At 32.7% G+C, this 17,094-nt stretch overlaps 1 protein-coding gene across 1 annotated transcript in view; it reads left to right on the plus strand.

Annotated features, from left to right (window-relative positions):
• The first annotated feature begins 2,966 nt into the window (after positions 1–2,966).
• LOC113519384 (transcriptional activator cubitus interruptus) overlaps positions 2,967–17,094 on the plus strand; it is a 144,147-nt gene continuing 130,019 nt past the window's right edge. The window contains exon 1 of the mRNA XM_026904446.3: positions 2,967–3,258. The gene's annotated coding sequence lies outside the window, so the exon portion shown is untranslated. The remainder of the gene's footprint in view (positions 3,259–17,094) is intronic.

The raw sequence follows: 17,094 nt of genomic DNA on the forward strand, positions 1-17,094 counted from the left end.
TCACATGATTGGATTAATAAGTTAGGTTGTTTAACATGTTTTCGTGAAGATGTTACTGTCACGTTCTATCGATACGAGATGTGTGTTTTCTCTTTTTGTTGGAAGTGCATTAAGACATGCACTGCTCTCTACGTTAGTTTTCGAAGACTCTTGAAGTAACCTAATGCATGATTCATTCTGTACCTTTTGCGGGTGACGCGATTTCACGCACTTCGTTGACAGCGACATTCTTTTGTAAGCGATAGTATGTAGAATTGAGCTTTTTTTCTCTTGGAGATATCCTATTAACAACCTTAGTAGCAATACAAGTTACAGGATTATGTTGCATATTATATAGTAGCTTTGTTCACTTAAACCACAATTATGTTTTCATTATGTATTTTGTATTCAAAGTTAACTATATCCGCGAGATAACAACAGTCGAGCATTTAGTTGGTATCTACTTAGAGTTTAGACAGAGATTTGTTCGAACAATAGTTCACGATCTTACAAATAAACAAACAAATGGAAAGCCTCCGTTTTCGAATTCAATCCAGTTTCAACACGAACCTATTACGAGAAATAGTCCAGCTTCTGTATGCCTAAGGAATTTTTGTGTGGATTCCCAGAAAAATTGTCTTGCTTGAGCCGTCAGCGCCCTGTCAACGTTGAGCAAACATTTGCGCAGTAGTCAGTACCTCAAACATGCAGTCGTGAGTATTTACACATCACTTCACAAATAGATAATTATCAGGTCCTTCCATTTAAACATTGTATGCGACATTAAATTTATTCCAGTCCATATACGAGTTGGTTGAAATGTTAAATGCATTCTGTTAATCGACCGTTTCAAGAACTTAAAATGGTTAAGTGGAGCAAGTTTAGTATAAGTTAAGTTAATTACTACTTAACATGACATTCTACTTAACATAGTATTTGAAATAGATTATGTACTGTGTTTGCGAGCAGTAATTTAATACTTTGTAGTTCCCTGTTGGAGGTACGTTTCTCTTAAGATGCGCCACATGGCACCGTTCTTCACTTTAACAATCCAATTATTCTCAGCAATTTGCGCATATCTTCGCGCCATCTAGCTGGGGGGCACGCTACACTACGTTTGCCCAAATGTGGTCTTTACTAGAGAGCACATTTACATAAACGATCATCGCATCGATTCTGCGACAGATGTAACCAATCTATTTTCACCAGTTTGCTGACTTTGTCGGCTATATCTATAAGTCTAATTCTTTAGCGCATTGCCTTATTTAGTATCTAATCCTTCGAAGAATTTTGAGAACAGTCTTTTTCAAGATTTGCTGGATGACTTTCAACTCATAATCTCAGCGTCAATTTCCTATCTTTGCATCTTTGGTATTATGAGGATAAAGGAATATACTGTTTTCAAGTTTCCTGAATGCTTTTTAAAGGAAATTGATTCTCATATCGATCTGTATTTCGATCTGTTTGCACCTATCTCAAGTCAAGATAAATAGTATATTCTATATTATTGAATTATTTTACAACATACGTCCCATCAAATGTTACTAATCCTAATCCTCAAGATTATTTAAAGTAATTTTGCCCTTGAGCGTTTATAGATTTACAAGTAAGAAAGAAACATTGCTAGGATTAATTACTCTTGCAGCGATTTTAGGAATGAAATCTACTTGTAATTTAATATCTTAAAATATATCAAAAATGTTAACTTTGCTTTGCTAACTGTTGCGACATTACTTAACTCTGCTTTTGCAAAATTTGGAATGCAGTAGTTAGGAATATTTTCGGGTTTGGTTCTAATTTAGTTTATTTTAGAAATTTACATATTGGATCTCGTTCTGATCCTATCCTATCCAGCCCTAGTTTAGATTTGCACTTTATGTCGTTATTAAATATATTATTTCTAGTTTTTTGTTATATTACAAGAATTACAACTAAGTATTTAAACAAGTCTTAAAATCTCATATCTGTTATCTTAATTGTTTAATTTTAAATAATAGACTGGTTACTATATTTTTTCTTGCAGGCAATTTATTAATATGCGATAAGCAATTGCTGTTCATTGTTAAAAATGTGATAATTCTCATTCATTCTTTAATTCGTTTTACCAAGAAGTTCTTTGAAAGAGATTGCTTAACAATAAGACCGCCTCTTGTACTATATTAAATACCTATACTTTAAAATCTATCAATAATGTATATAATATTGGTGCAATAAACTGTATTCTTTCTTCTTGTATATGTACTATTATAAATTACCTCAGGAATGGCAACGCATGGGGGATATCACGGGCGAAACAGTATACTCTGTTATGTCCATGGCACTGCCATGTCTATAGGCGATGGTTACCACTTTCCATCAGATGGCCCATCGGCTTATTTGCTATTCTTAGTTGTATAAAAAAACTTTCTTTCAGTTACAGTGATGCAGTGTACTTATCATATCATATAACTCATTAACAGTTAACTCTTCGTTTAGATTCTCATCACTATATTCAATTAGGACTATTTCTAGCACAACGCCTCACTTTATCTTCCTTTTATTAATTTGCTTATTGCTCATTTAAATAAGCTTTGACCCCCAACAAATTCCATATTAACTTCGTCATAGTTGATTCCATAAAAAAATTATCATGCATGCAAATCCATTAATTATCATTGTTTATGTTAGTGCATCAGTCAGCATAGCGCTAAGAAAATGCGATTAAGACATTATCTGGTTAGCACTATCCAGGCTAGAACGAGACAGAGAACAAATACGCCCGCATATTATTTGTAAGGAAATAACTTTCTGTGCGAGCGGGACGGTGAGATTGAAATGTCAGTTTCGACGCGCGCATAATGAGAAAACTGCCGTCTCTTTCGCTCCTGACATTTTACAGTCGTTTATTGTCATGTTACTGTCTCGTTCTGACGGGCGAGATTGAGATGAAATCGCCAACGGCGCGTTTGGATCGAGTCCTCCCGCTAGCCGCTATTGCTATATCCGTTGGTACCGTGCCCGCGACGCACGTCGTTTCAGTTCTCTAACCTTTGTTATTTTTAATAAACTCTCGCATATATTTTTTTTAAGTAACCTGGTGACTGTTGACGTTTTGTGTGCAAGTGTGGTGACTGAATAATTGATTAAGATTTTTTTTTCATGTGCATAAAAAGTTTGTTTGACGTAAAATTGACAAGTGAGCATGTGTTCTGTGCTGTATTTATTATTATGCGAATGGATTGCTACCGCTTCGATATAGTTTGACACAAGATGACCTGACAAATCGAGATAGTGACCTAAGTAAGTTTTAAAGTAATTTATAAAATATTTCCATTAATCTTACCACGTTAAGGTTTAAAATTAAAATACATTTAAAATAATTAGAAAATGTAACGACTAAATAAATCACTAATAAAAAAACCTCATTTTAGACATTTTAGAAAAGTAAATTTTCAGGAATTCACTGTAACGTTTTCGGATTAAATATCCATCTACATTCCGTCGGATTTTTGTGTTTCTCTTTTCGACCGAAGTGACAAGTTTTCCTTTTAGCAAAAGTATTCAACATGTGGTCCATCGTGCATACTTTGTACCTGCTGCGTTTAGAATGAGATGGGGCTGACTTTTTGTATGTTTAAAAACAAAGAAATCCCTGCGACGACGGGGAGCCCGCCGGTCCGTGTTGCAGTACGATCACGTTTTGAGTCTTTCCCGGGAATTTCTAGAATTTATGTACGTTACATGACAGTCGTATGCTTTTTTATTGAGCGGCAAAATTTGTATTCATAGTGGGTAAGCTACATTTACTTTTAAAGCGTTTGCAGGTGCAACGGAAGTTAAAATTGTTATAAACATGTTATTCTTAATGTATATTTATCAAACAATACATATATAAATATAATTAAACGTGAAAGAAATAATTTTAATGAATACATTTATCTGAACAGGTTATTAATTTAAATTACGTCTAAAATATTTCTTGCTGAATAAATTAGAATTAAATATACTTCCAGTCAATGTTTAACCATTCCCAACAGTGGGATGTTATTGGTTTATATATTCAAACTGTATCATGTTCATAAAATCCCAATAACTAATTTAATATCCTAACTAATTAACGAGCTAACAAAAATTTTACATCCTGTAAAAATACAAAAATTGACCACCAAAGTCAATTATAATATACTACTTCTGTAGTATTATTTGCCGTGTGGTCCTGACACAGCATAGGTCACCTCTTCCTTACCCGTAGGTGTCGTAAGAGGCGAATAAGGGAACTTAATGGTCGAGGGCAGCGTCCCTCTTAAAACGTCACCAAAGCTAACCTGTCTACTAGAGGGGGAAAGGGATTGTTAGTAATGGAAACTGAGAATCCCATTGCTAGCAATATACCCAACCAGGTCGACCTCCTCGCGGTTTCCCCTGGAAACTATCATGGTTATTTCCTGATGAGTTCATCATGATGGGCTAACTAGCCTGTTTTCATTCTTATCTATCACCCTTCTGGTGCTCCGCCAGCGTATCCCGTTAGCGCAGGCGGGGTTACCATACCATTTTCACCCATAAAAAAATAAACCTGCCTACTAGGGGGAAAGGGATTGTTAACAATTGAGTTTGACAGCCCCGTTACTAGCAATATGCTCTAATAGGTTGACCTCCACGTGGTTTCCCCTGGAAACCATCGTGAACAATTCTTGTTGAATTCATCACGATGGGCTAACTGACCTGCTTCATCCTCACCTATCATCCTTCACTGGTACCCCGCTTTTGTATACCGATAGCGCGGGTGGGGTTGCCATTCCATTATCACCCATTAAAAAAAAAAACCTGCCTACTAAGCGTGGCAATTATTGGCTAACCCCTCAATTGGAAATTGAAATTTGAAAAACTGGAGTCACTGTTCAGCAGTAGAGAGTTAACGGCTGATATGGTATCAGTATTTGTCTAAAGGTTAAGTTAGACAAGAAAGAGCACAAAATGAGGGTTATTTCATACCATAACAATATCTTATAATCTACGCGTTATATGTTAAATATACAGGGATAAACAGTCACTAAAATTATATTAGAAAAAAAAAATACTAAACATAACTTGCGAATTTAGTAAAATATTTGACTGTGGGAAAGTATCAGTTATTTATAATAATCACAATAACAAATCAATAAAGGTTATGTACAGAAAAGTATTATGAAAGTTTCAGCTATATATAGCATGTTATGGGCAAGTAAAATGTTGTGCTTCATTCCCATAGTTGCCTCTTCATATACTTATCCTATGTTGTATAAATTCTCTGTACACCCCACGGTTATCGGGGGAAAGGGATTGTTAGTAATGGGGTCAAATAGCCCTATTACTAGCAATATACCCTATCAGGTCGACCTCCACGTGGTTCCCCCTGGAAACCATCGTGATTAATTCTAGTTTAATTCGTCAGGATGGGCTAACTGATCTTCTTTCATCTTCATCTGTCATCCCTCACTGGTGCCCCGCCAGTGTATACCAATAGAGCAGACGGGGTTACCATACCATTATTACCCATTAAAAAAAAACCCACGGTTGTCCTTTAAATATAAATCATTAAACGACATCTATTCCATGTCTGTCATAATATTTTTTACAAAACTGCAATTTATAAATTTTTGAGATGTATTTATAAGAAAAAAAAATATATAATATCTGTTGAACTCATTCATAAAGTCATGTTTAAGTTTTCATGTTAAATTATTAATTGATATAAAAAAAATCTATACTATATGTTAAATACATGTGTAAAGTTACAACTTCCGCGTTATTTACACATGTTTGAATAAAGAAAAAAATACGTCGCTTTGATCCTGTCAGTAGTTAATACAAGCGTTTTACAGACGCGTGCTCCCCAACTGTTAGGCATTTATAAAAAAAAGGCTTGCTAAAACTTCTTAAGTCTATACTCCACGTACCTTGCTATTCTATCAGCTGTATCAAATAGCTTAGTTAAATCAGTGTTCCAAACTCTAAAGAGCACTAAACTACCAAACAGAAGCATCTACGTACCTAATGTTTTTTTTTTTTTTTTTTTGATGGGTGAAAAAAGGGTGGTATTAAAAAAAAAACAATATTCACTTTAACACTTTCGCGTTGTATGGTTTATGGTTTATAAGACATGACACATAAATTATCGCCTCAATTAATTTATTTAAATAATTTTATTTAAATAAATTAATTGATTAGTGTAATTTATTTAGCGTAATTAATTAATTTATTTAGAAACTTAACTCTTTAAAATAACAATAAAATTAACCGAAACTAAACGCTAAAAAAATAAACGATGCTAGGCAAGTAAAGTTAAACGTAACCCCATGTCTATTTAATAAATACTAAGATAAGACTTTGTTATTTTGCTTGTAATAGCTAATATATATAGTCAGTAATCATTTTTGCCAGTAGTTGCCACGCTTGGCAGGCGGGTTAATAAAAAAAAAAATGCGTCTCTAACAATCCTCACCAACAGTCATACTTTAGCATTTTAAAAATAATATAATTAAATATTGTGATTCCTCAAAACCGACTTCAATTGTGATAAAACCAGTAAATTTTATTTAAAAACTAAACTAGTAAACGGATTTTGTTAAAATTACTATAAGATCAATCTGTAAATATATCCTTTCAGATAAAAAAAAAAGATTCAAATTGGTTCAGAACTGACGGATGTAATAAACTTAATTAAAAAATACAACCAAATTTAGAATCTTCTTCTTTTTGAAGTCGGTTAAAAATAATTTATTGTTAATAACAATATATAAAACCACGACGTATTTATTTATATATAAAAAAAATCAGTAAAGTCAAAAAGCCATTTACAGGTTTTCACAAATAAAAACAAACTTTAACTAGTTAATGCACATGACATCGCTAATATTTACAATTAATTAAATTAATCTTAGAGTACCATTATAGTAGTACAAACATTATAGGAAGGCAGTTATGTAAAATTAAAAATTGAAATTACACATTCAAAGACGAACTATCAAAGGACCACTGACTCAGACTATAAGATGTAAATTATGTACATTTACTATTTACTAGCTAACACGGCAAACGTTAGTTTGCCATATAAATTAGGTATTAATTCAGGCGAAAGAGGTTTGTTTGAATCGAAGCATTTGGCGTTCCATTGTTTCTGCTTACCCTAATAGGAGACAGGCGTGACAGATATGTATGTTAATATGTTATGTATTCTCGTGACACGAGATTTATATATATATATATATATATATATATATATATATATATATATATATATATATATATATATATATATATATATCACACACAAGCCCTAGAGGTTTAAGTGGTACTAAAAATCCTATTTTTTTAATGTATTTATGTATAATAATTAAATTAAAAAAAAAAAAAAAATATATATATATATATATATATATATATATATATATATATATATATATATATATATATATATATATAATTCTTCCTGAATATATAAACCCGTCTGGGAGGCTTATGTCCAGCAATGGACGAATAATAGCTGATGATGATATAAATCTGTAGTATCCATGACTTCGTTAGAAAAAAATAAAAAGTAGCGTATGGTCTTCTCAACCCCAATACTAGGTATATACCAAAATTAATGTTTATTAGTTGAGCAGTTACGGCATAAATAGATAACAAGCAAATAAATATATTTTTACATTTATAATTAATAAAGATTCAAATATTTCACCATTCTTCGTTACAAAAGCGTATGTAGTACATTTCCTTGTAAGCTTTCATTACAAGCTAATTAAGCATACCGGAGCAGGAGGGCGGAACACCAAATTTCACGATGCAACAACTTCACATTTCACGATCTCAATCGAAGATTCACGAATAAAGCCGAACCACCCAAACGGATTATGGAGTTGCATTATTCGCGGATAGCGGAATATAACGCAATTTCACAAACGGAAAACTCTGTTGAAATAATAATTTTCTACAGACAATAGTGCTTATGGGCGGCGGTGATCACTTATCATCAGGTGAGCCGCATGCTCTAAAGTATGGGGTTCTTCAAAAAGGATTTATTAAGGTTTCTTCAGGGTTGGCAACTCGCACGTGACGTCTGTAATGTTGCAGATGCCCATGGGTTACAGGGATCGTTTACCATCAGGCGGACTATATGCTTGTTTGCCGCCTTCGAGGTATAAAATAAAATTCAATATATTTTAGCAAGTTTCATTTTAATCTGTAATTTAATCGCAAAATGTAACAAACAAAACAATAACTCATTGTCACATGATAAGTATGTAAGGAATTTTGTTAATTAATTACATTATTTTGTTACGGAAAATAGTTTGTTTTTTTTTTTTTTTTAAGATGATAACCTTAGAACAGTCAACGTTAAATCAGTCGCATCACATTGGCACACTCGTGTATCCGAAACAAAAAAATATATAAATGAGTTAGGTACTGGCAACTACTCTATTATCTATGGTTCTGGGTCATTATTTTGTTTTATTCATAAAGATACCACAAGGATTTAATTAAAACACGTAATTACAATCGCTTAACAGTTATTTATGATTAGATATTTGGCTATTTACTAATTTTAAGTTGTTCTAGGCATAATTATATTATATAATAATATTATAGTATGATATTGTTTCTTGTTAGGTATTATTGTATGGGCGAGTAATGGGCAGCAGCGCCCCTCTTAAAACATCTCTAAAAGCCTAACTGCGATTGACAACCCGACTGCCAAGCATTGCCAAGTACTGGCAAAACTCCCCTTATATTTTTTTTTATACGACTTAGAATGGCAAACAAGGTGACGGCCCACCTGATGGAAAGTGGTAACCTTCGCCTATAGACATGAGCAGTACCATGGACATAACAGAGTATGCTGATTCGCCCATGATACACCCCTTATGGGGAAGGCTTACGTCCAGCAGTGGACAGTTAACGGCTGAAATAATTATTATTATTGTATGCGTCTAGTGTCTACTAGTCTAGTACTAGTCTATATGTATTTTATCTCAACTGGCAAAAGCTTTGATATGGCGCCTTTTTTTTGTAAATAAACAAATGAAAACGACAAACGGAATGGTGGCAAACAATGCGGTTCACCCGATGGTAAGTGACTACCGCTGCTCATGATCACCCGCAGTACCACAGGCATTGCAGGTGTGCTGCTGGCTTTTTAAAAAGGAATATGCTCTTTTCTTGAAGGTTATGATGTCGTATCGGTTTGGAAATACTGCTGGAAGTTGATTCCAAAGAGTGGTTGTGCGTAGAAGAAAGTGCCTTAAAATACACGTTGGAGAACCGCTACTCATCCAGATGGTTGAGATGAAACTTTAGTTTGTGGCGGGTTGTACGGTGGTGAAAATCAGTAGCAGGTATCAATCTGAACAATGCTTCAGAGGACTCCCCATAGTAAATTCGGCCTTCTATAAGGTGCTGATTTAAATAGAAAATTTATTCAGTAACAGAATAATCATTGGAATACAGTATTAATATTTTAATCAACACTTGCCGCTTTTCATCAAGTGGACTGTCAGATTGGTTGCTAGAATGGTGAATGATTTGTTATTATTATCTCTTAACATCTGTAGTTATGTTAAATATTAAATGTAAAAAGAAATCGAGATTCTGTGTTCTAATATATAATAAAAATCAGAGACGATGAGAAAAAAAGATTTCTTTTTCTTAACGTGTCATATTTTTAGAAAATGGTAAATAGGGTTTCTTCTGAGTCAAAAATGCACGCCTCTGACAATGCAGTCATTCATAGGCTACGGAGTCTACTTACCATCATGTGGGCCGTATAGCTGTTTGCCACCTCAGTGGAAAAAAAAAATATCCATACTGTTGTGAAAATAGATGAGAGATGTTTATTGTATGTAATAGACAAATTGATAGTCCAAATAATTTACAATAAAGACTTACAGATGGATTACGATGACCAGGGATGATGACTTCAGTGCGTTCAAAGAGACACGTCAAACTTTGTTTTGAAATAGAAATATATGGATTAGTTATATAAATAAAATAATCTACAATCGCTAAACGCTACTCACCAGCAGTGAGACCGCGGCCGGAGTCTCGATTTGACCCGATGATCACGAGCACACGACCTAAGTAATGATTTGTTTGAATCAAGCCATTGAAGCCTTTTACGATCTCCGAGAAGTAAGTAATAATATTCGATTTATCGGTCTTTTATTGTTTTTGATGTAATATGATTTGATCGTAAAATTTTCAAGAACAATTTAAATATTCTAAAGTGAATTCAATTTAAATTCAATTAGTGCATCATCATCATAAATGACTATATATATATATATATATATATATATATATATATATATATATATATATATATATATATATGTATTATAGTTATTAGTCATTATATCATAGTTCACCTAATCGATTAACTAAATAAATATATTTTTTTTTATACCACGACAGTGGCAAATAAGCATAAATCTTATCTGATGCTGAACGGTTACTGTAACCTATGGACGATATTATCTATCTTTGACCTCCCTATACGACATGACACCTAGTGCGCCCTTTATCTGTCCCATGTAGTCATTACTCGGTTTAAGCACTAATATTGTGATATTTGTTATTAGGCAGCTAGGTTTATCAAAATTATATATTTTATGAATAAAATATTGACTGTGATTATATAGACTAAGAGGTACCCTTAAACTATACTCGTAATTACTTATAGGAAAGTAAACGTGAATAAAAAAATTCATAAAATACGAAATACTGTGGAACAGGCTACCTGCTGACATACGGGACAGTCCTTCCACTACTTCCTTCAAGAGAAGACTGAAATCACATCTTTTAATCAATTGTACATAATAATTCTATGCACTTATACATATTATGTATATATATTTATCTATTTATTTATTTATATATTTATTCACAATAGTGTTTGTTGTATTTACGTTATTTTCACCGGTACCTTTCCTGTACTGGATTACCCAAATTAAATTATTTTCTCTCTAACTACGCTGGGTTGGCTAGAAGAGATCTCTTTCAGAGATAAGCCCTCCCTTGCTAACAAGTTGTTAAACTAATCGTCGCATATATTGTTTAAGTGCAATAAAGAATATATAAATACGTCGAGTCTTCCATACTATAGATGCGCGTGTTAGTATGAGTTGGTTATGTTAGTATAAAAACTGTTGGTCATTTCTCAATTCAAGTTCCTTTGGTGATAATATTCAGTTTCACTAATAGAACACTCCTTTAAAAGCATGCCAACAATTTTGATTACACCCTGTATATTTGTAAGCTATATTAAAACAGTATTTAAACATTACCTTGTAATTAAAATGCTAATCAATGAGATTACACCTGGATGTATCGACAGCCCATAAATATTTCGCAGCTTACATCTTGAGTTGGCTATTGTCGCAAAAACTGATATATGGGAAGGAAAACCAGTCTCAATTGTGAGGCGATGGTAAAAAATAACAGTATTATAACCTTTTACGTTTCGGTATCCGCGTCTGCACGCTCATTACTCTATTACATTTTCAATGCTAGTAGGGTTGGTACAATATTGAAAATATTTTTTTTTAAAACATAATTTTTACAAAATTACTAAGTATTAAATTTCTGGAAAATAAAGGTATGGATGTTAAAATATTTTGAGCACTAGCTAAGATCTGATGTAGCATAATATCAATAATTGAAAAATATTTACTTTTTTGAAGGAAGTCGCTTGAAAATATAAGAAGAGTCGTATCTGTGTCTTCATTCACATGGAGTTAGATTGTAATCAAAATTTTAAATTTCAGTAGCACACATCTTAAATTATAACATTTTCCTTAAACAATAATTTTATGGAAAATGTAGGAGTGAATACAATATATACACATAACGATTACAAAAAGAGTTATTATAAAAGAGAATGTTCCGAATTGGTGAAGACGTCGTTAAACTTGTACACAAAAATAAGTTTTTGGAGAGTTCAAAAAGAAAATTAATATATCTTGTAGGTATTTAGGTGGATAATTTTAACTCAGGAATTTTTTAAAAATAAAAACCACGTATTATCGAAGTTTTCTCTACGGAGTCTTCTATTTTTATTTTTCTTTTGTTATATTTTTTTATACAATTTATTTTTACTACATAAATGTAAAATAATTACATCTATTTTTTGGATCGAAACATGTTGTTTAAAAAGCGTATCAATATTAATATAATATTTATTACGAGATAAAATCTTCTAATCTAGTTGACAACCCTATCAAAATTATTAGATATCGATCGTCGATTACTGATTAAGCAATTACCGAAACTACACGTTTTGCCTGACATCCCGATGGCGTTGTCCGATCATCTTATATTGAGATATTGTTCAAATTACTGAGTACTCAAAACTTCCACCGCCTACATGTTGATGTTTATCCCTTTATAGTGATACGGAGGTGAAAATAATTAAACTTTAGAACTAACTTGGATTATGTAACATTATTTAGTGTCTGCAAAGCTCGCGTGACATCCCTTTTGTTACAGGCGTCTATAGACTACGGTAAACGTGTTTACCATCAGTCGGGCTGTATGCGTTTGCTAGTTTGCTACCACCATCATCATCATCATATCAGCCTTTAACTGTCCACTGCTGAACATAAGCTTCCCCCTTGGGGGGTTTAACACTTTAAAAAGTTAATCTAGCTAGAAAATCGTTTAATTGGATGCAAGTAGCGCGAGATCGTACTTTGTGGCGAAATATGAAGGAGACCTATTCTAGTTTTAATTAAATGCCTGTAGTATACTAGTTCAGTAGTGGCTTATAATGTACACACACACACATACACTCAACTTTTATCTCCTTCATGATGCACACTGTAGATGTTAATACTTACTTTTAATACACTAATTTCTGTTTATTTTTTTGGTGGATGAAAATGGAATAGTAACCCCGCCTGCGCTAACGGGATACGCTGGCGGGGCACCAGTGAAGGGTGATAGATGAGAATGAAAACAGGCCAGTTAGCCCATCATGATGAATTCATCAGGAATTAACCATGATAGTTTCCAGGGGGAACCACGAGGAGGTAGACCTGGTTGGGTATATTGCTAGCAATGGGATTATTAGTCTCCATTATTAACAATCCCTTTCCCCCCAATTTGTAAGTGTTAATTAATTAATGACATGCTAACTATGATTGAAGTCATTATTATGATTTCACAAAACAGAACTATGATGTCTATAGCACAGGTTTAAAACTTAGTTTAGGTTAATATTTAACTAAACTGGATGTTATATTGCGGAATTTCATATCACTGGTTATTGGATTAGACATATTTTGTTTAACTGCACTCCCATTAATATGTGTGCCAACACTCGAAGATTGACTATTATTGTTTTTACCAGGTGTTCTACAATTTTCCATACTAGCCATTAATCTCCAACTACCATACCGTCCACGCAACCGTTCGTTACCCAAACTGTAAACTATTTATTTATTTATTTCTTATTGCATTCCATAATATAATTAGTAGATAACATTTCAATAATAGACCCTGTTGGGCACAGCAAGTAGGAGAGAGGAGGACAACACTTTTTCACTTTAGAAATAGTCTAAAGATCTGTTACAATATTATCCACTCATTGAAATTGCATCACGATAGGTACGTATTTTCTTATTATTATTCATTATTTAAGTATTGGTGTATATCTATGCATATCGTAATTTATTAGTATTATATTGTTATTTAATATATTCTGTAGTTTATAATTAATTATAACTAGTATAGGTATTAAGTTATTTATGGTTACCCTTTCTTCTTACCATTAAGGCACCTGTTGCGCTCTTTGGGACTAAGTGTTTCAAATGTTAATTATTAACAAACTATTATTATTAAATGTTGATGATTTAAATTCAGTAGCAATTTGTAATTTATTGCTTTAACAACTATGACGGTTAGGGCATATTTTTCGTTTGTCAGATTGGATTTAATATTGATTGATATGTACAAGTATCAATTATATTCTCTGACCATATATCAATATTGACAGCGTAATCATGATTCTATGTGGAGCAAATCATGTATAAATGCATATATAGCTCCTATTAGTCACGGCTTAATGACTGTTGGTCGCTTTTCGCATAAGTAGATTAGCTACCTACTTGCAAGTAGATTACTATAAATTCTCTATTTATGTTAAAAAACCTGTCAAATTGACCGCTATTTCTGCGTAAATGGAAACGTCATTCTGGAAAGCAATCAAATTGTAATAGTATTATGATTAAGATATTCTTAAGTGTACTTAATATCAGAATTTGGGGGGAAAGGGATTGTTAGTGATGGAGTGTAACATTGCTAGCCCTAGTGCTAGTAATGTTTTTTTTTTATGGGTGAAAATGGAATGGTAACCCCGTCTGCGCCAACGGGATACGCTGGCAGAGCACCAGTGAAGGGTGATAAATGAGAATGAAAGCAAGCTAGTCAGCCCATCATGATGAATTCATCAGCAATTAACCATGATGGTTTCCAGGGGGAACCGCAAGGAGGTCGACCTGGTTGGGTATATTGCTAGCAATGGGATTTTCAGTCTCCATTACTAACAATCCCTTTCCCCCCCAGTACTAGTAATGTTAGGATAATGTATGGAGAACAACCTGATTACCCAATCAGGCCGATGTCCATGCTTTATCCAGGCGGTACCCCCTGGAAACCCTCGTGGTTAATTCTTGTCCCATTCGTCATTATGGGCCAATTGCATTCATCATATGTTACTGGCGTTCCACCAGCATATACTGATAGTGCAGTCCATTTCATTTTCACCCATGAAAAAATAAATATTAGACTTTGAATTCTATTTTATTGTATACTAGTGATCTTTCCAGTTTTGCATGGATAGATAAATATAATTCTTTTAATTCAAAAGAATCGAATTCTATCTATCTATCCATGGATTCGTATCATAAATAATAGATAGAAAGATAATACAGTGCTTTATATTAGCTTTAATAAGCAAACATTTGGTAGCTTCTGTAAGCCGTGACAGCATAGTTTGATGACATTTGATTGCACGATTCAGTTTTAGAATCTCCTATGATTGAATCTCAGCTTAAACCTCGGATTTTTTTATTTATATATTTAAATTTTAGTACACAGTAAAATTCTATGTACATTTGGCGGACTTAACACCGGACGATGTTCTCTGCCAGTCAACTATTAGACAAACAGTGAAATAAGTAGGCGGTGCATATATTTTTTTCAATTTCATTCTAGTCTGTATCATTTAAAAATGATTTCCACTGCTTCGTGTCTCGGAGAGTATGTGAAACCGTCCAGTAAGCCACGTCTCTTCACTTCACATCTTTATCTTTACTAATATTATAAATATAGAAAGAAAAAAAAGAAATATGAAAGTAAGTTCGTTTGTTTGTCATTTTTTAAATGATCCAAAGATAAGTTTAAGATTTTTTATAATTAGTTTATCTTTTACAAACTATTTATCATCATGATTATCATATTAGCCGTGTACTATTCACTGCTGAAGATAGGCCTTCTCTAAAAGAGGGGGTTTGCCGCTAGTTGCCACGCTTGGCAAGCGAATTAGCAATCGCAGTTGGGCTTTGGTGATGTTTTAAGAGGGACGCTGCTGGCTATCTCTCGACCATTATATTTCCTTAGTCGGTTCTCACGACACGCACGGGAAAGGTAGGGATTTTCATGGGATGGTCCATTCTATGCCAAGACCACACGACACTATTTATATTATTAATCTTTAATAAAAATAACATTAAAAATAATTAATAAATGCATTGGACATTTATTAGTTTTTTTTTGTTTTTTAATATAATTTTAATTATCAACTACATAATGTATAGAAATTAATTTAGAAAAACCTGTTATTGACCATACTACACTGTTATAAAATGTTTGTTAATTTTATTTATAAAGCGATGTAGGTTTTTAAAATAAATAAATAATAATATTTTTTTATAGAATAAAAATATTTTTTATTCGAGTAAAATTATATTTTACTTTTTAATTATTAATCCCGAAACCAAGCTACGAGTACTCGTACGTTCGAGTCCATAATAAAAATATGAGAAAAACACGCGGTGTGTAATTTCGCCGATATCGTTAACTCGTTTAGTTATTTGGTCGGGGCTATCTCGGGAACTGGTCGAGTACGGGTCAAGAGCGGTCACGGCTTTTGATGAAGACATTCGAACTGAACAAGGAAATGTATGGAGTGTATCGTTTTGTATCGTACAATTGTACCTGTTCGATATTAATGTTAAAGGGTCTTATTTTACTCGACTGTGATTAGGGAGGCAATGTTTTTCGGGTGTGTGCAAAACCTTATTAATATTATAAATGTTAAAGTAAGTTTGTTTCTTATCTCTTGGTATCTTAACGGTTCAATCAATCATTTTAAAGTTTAATGTACACATATGTAGTATTTAGGATGGAAAAAGACATAGGCTGCTCTTTATCTCGGTCACGCGGGCGAAGTCGTGGGTAAAACTTATATAAATATAAGTATATAATACTAGTTTTTAGTATATAATATTAGTTTTTACTTTGTTCGCTCAACGGGGATATATGTTGAATGACTTGGTTCAGGATAAAAAGTAGCATATATTTTCCTTCATCTGAAGTTTTATATATAAATTTATAAAATTTAATTAACAATTTCGGAGACGAACGAAACAGAAATTTGATGTTAAGACGCCGTTTAAAATTATTAAAAAGCTAAAAATAGGATTTAAGATGAACAAACTGGCTCGATATACGGAATTTCATGGTAGACCACCAGATATACTCAATTTCTCTTTTAATATTAGAAAGGACAATACAAAAATATATTTACTATATAAATTAAAATCATATAAAATAAAATAAACATGTAATGAAATCATAACATGCATGATTAATATTATTATTCATCGATAATCAGCAGTAACATAAATAGAAACTCTCAGGAATTAAACTGTGTGTATTTTATTTATTTATTTACTCTTGTATATTGTTAATTTAATGATTATATATAAAACAAAAATAGAGAATATATTTTTATTTGCTACATAGATATTTTTTTATAAATATTTATTATTACTCGCAAAACTGATGTCATTTAAAGCAATACAATTGAAAATGTAATTA

Source organism: Galleria mellonella, unplaced genomic scaffold (genome assembly GCF_026898425.1).
Source record: "Galleria mellonella isolate WM207_F2 unplaced genomic scaffold, CSIRO_AGI_GalMel_v1 utg352, whole genome shotgun sequence".
Classification (NCBI taxonomy): Eukaryota; Metazoa; Arthropoda; class Insecta; order Lepidoptera; family Pyralidae; genus Galleria; species Galleria mellonella.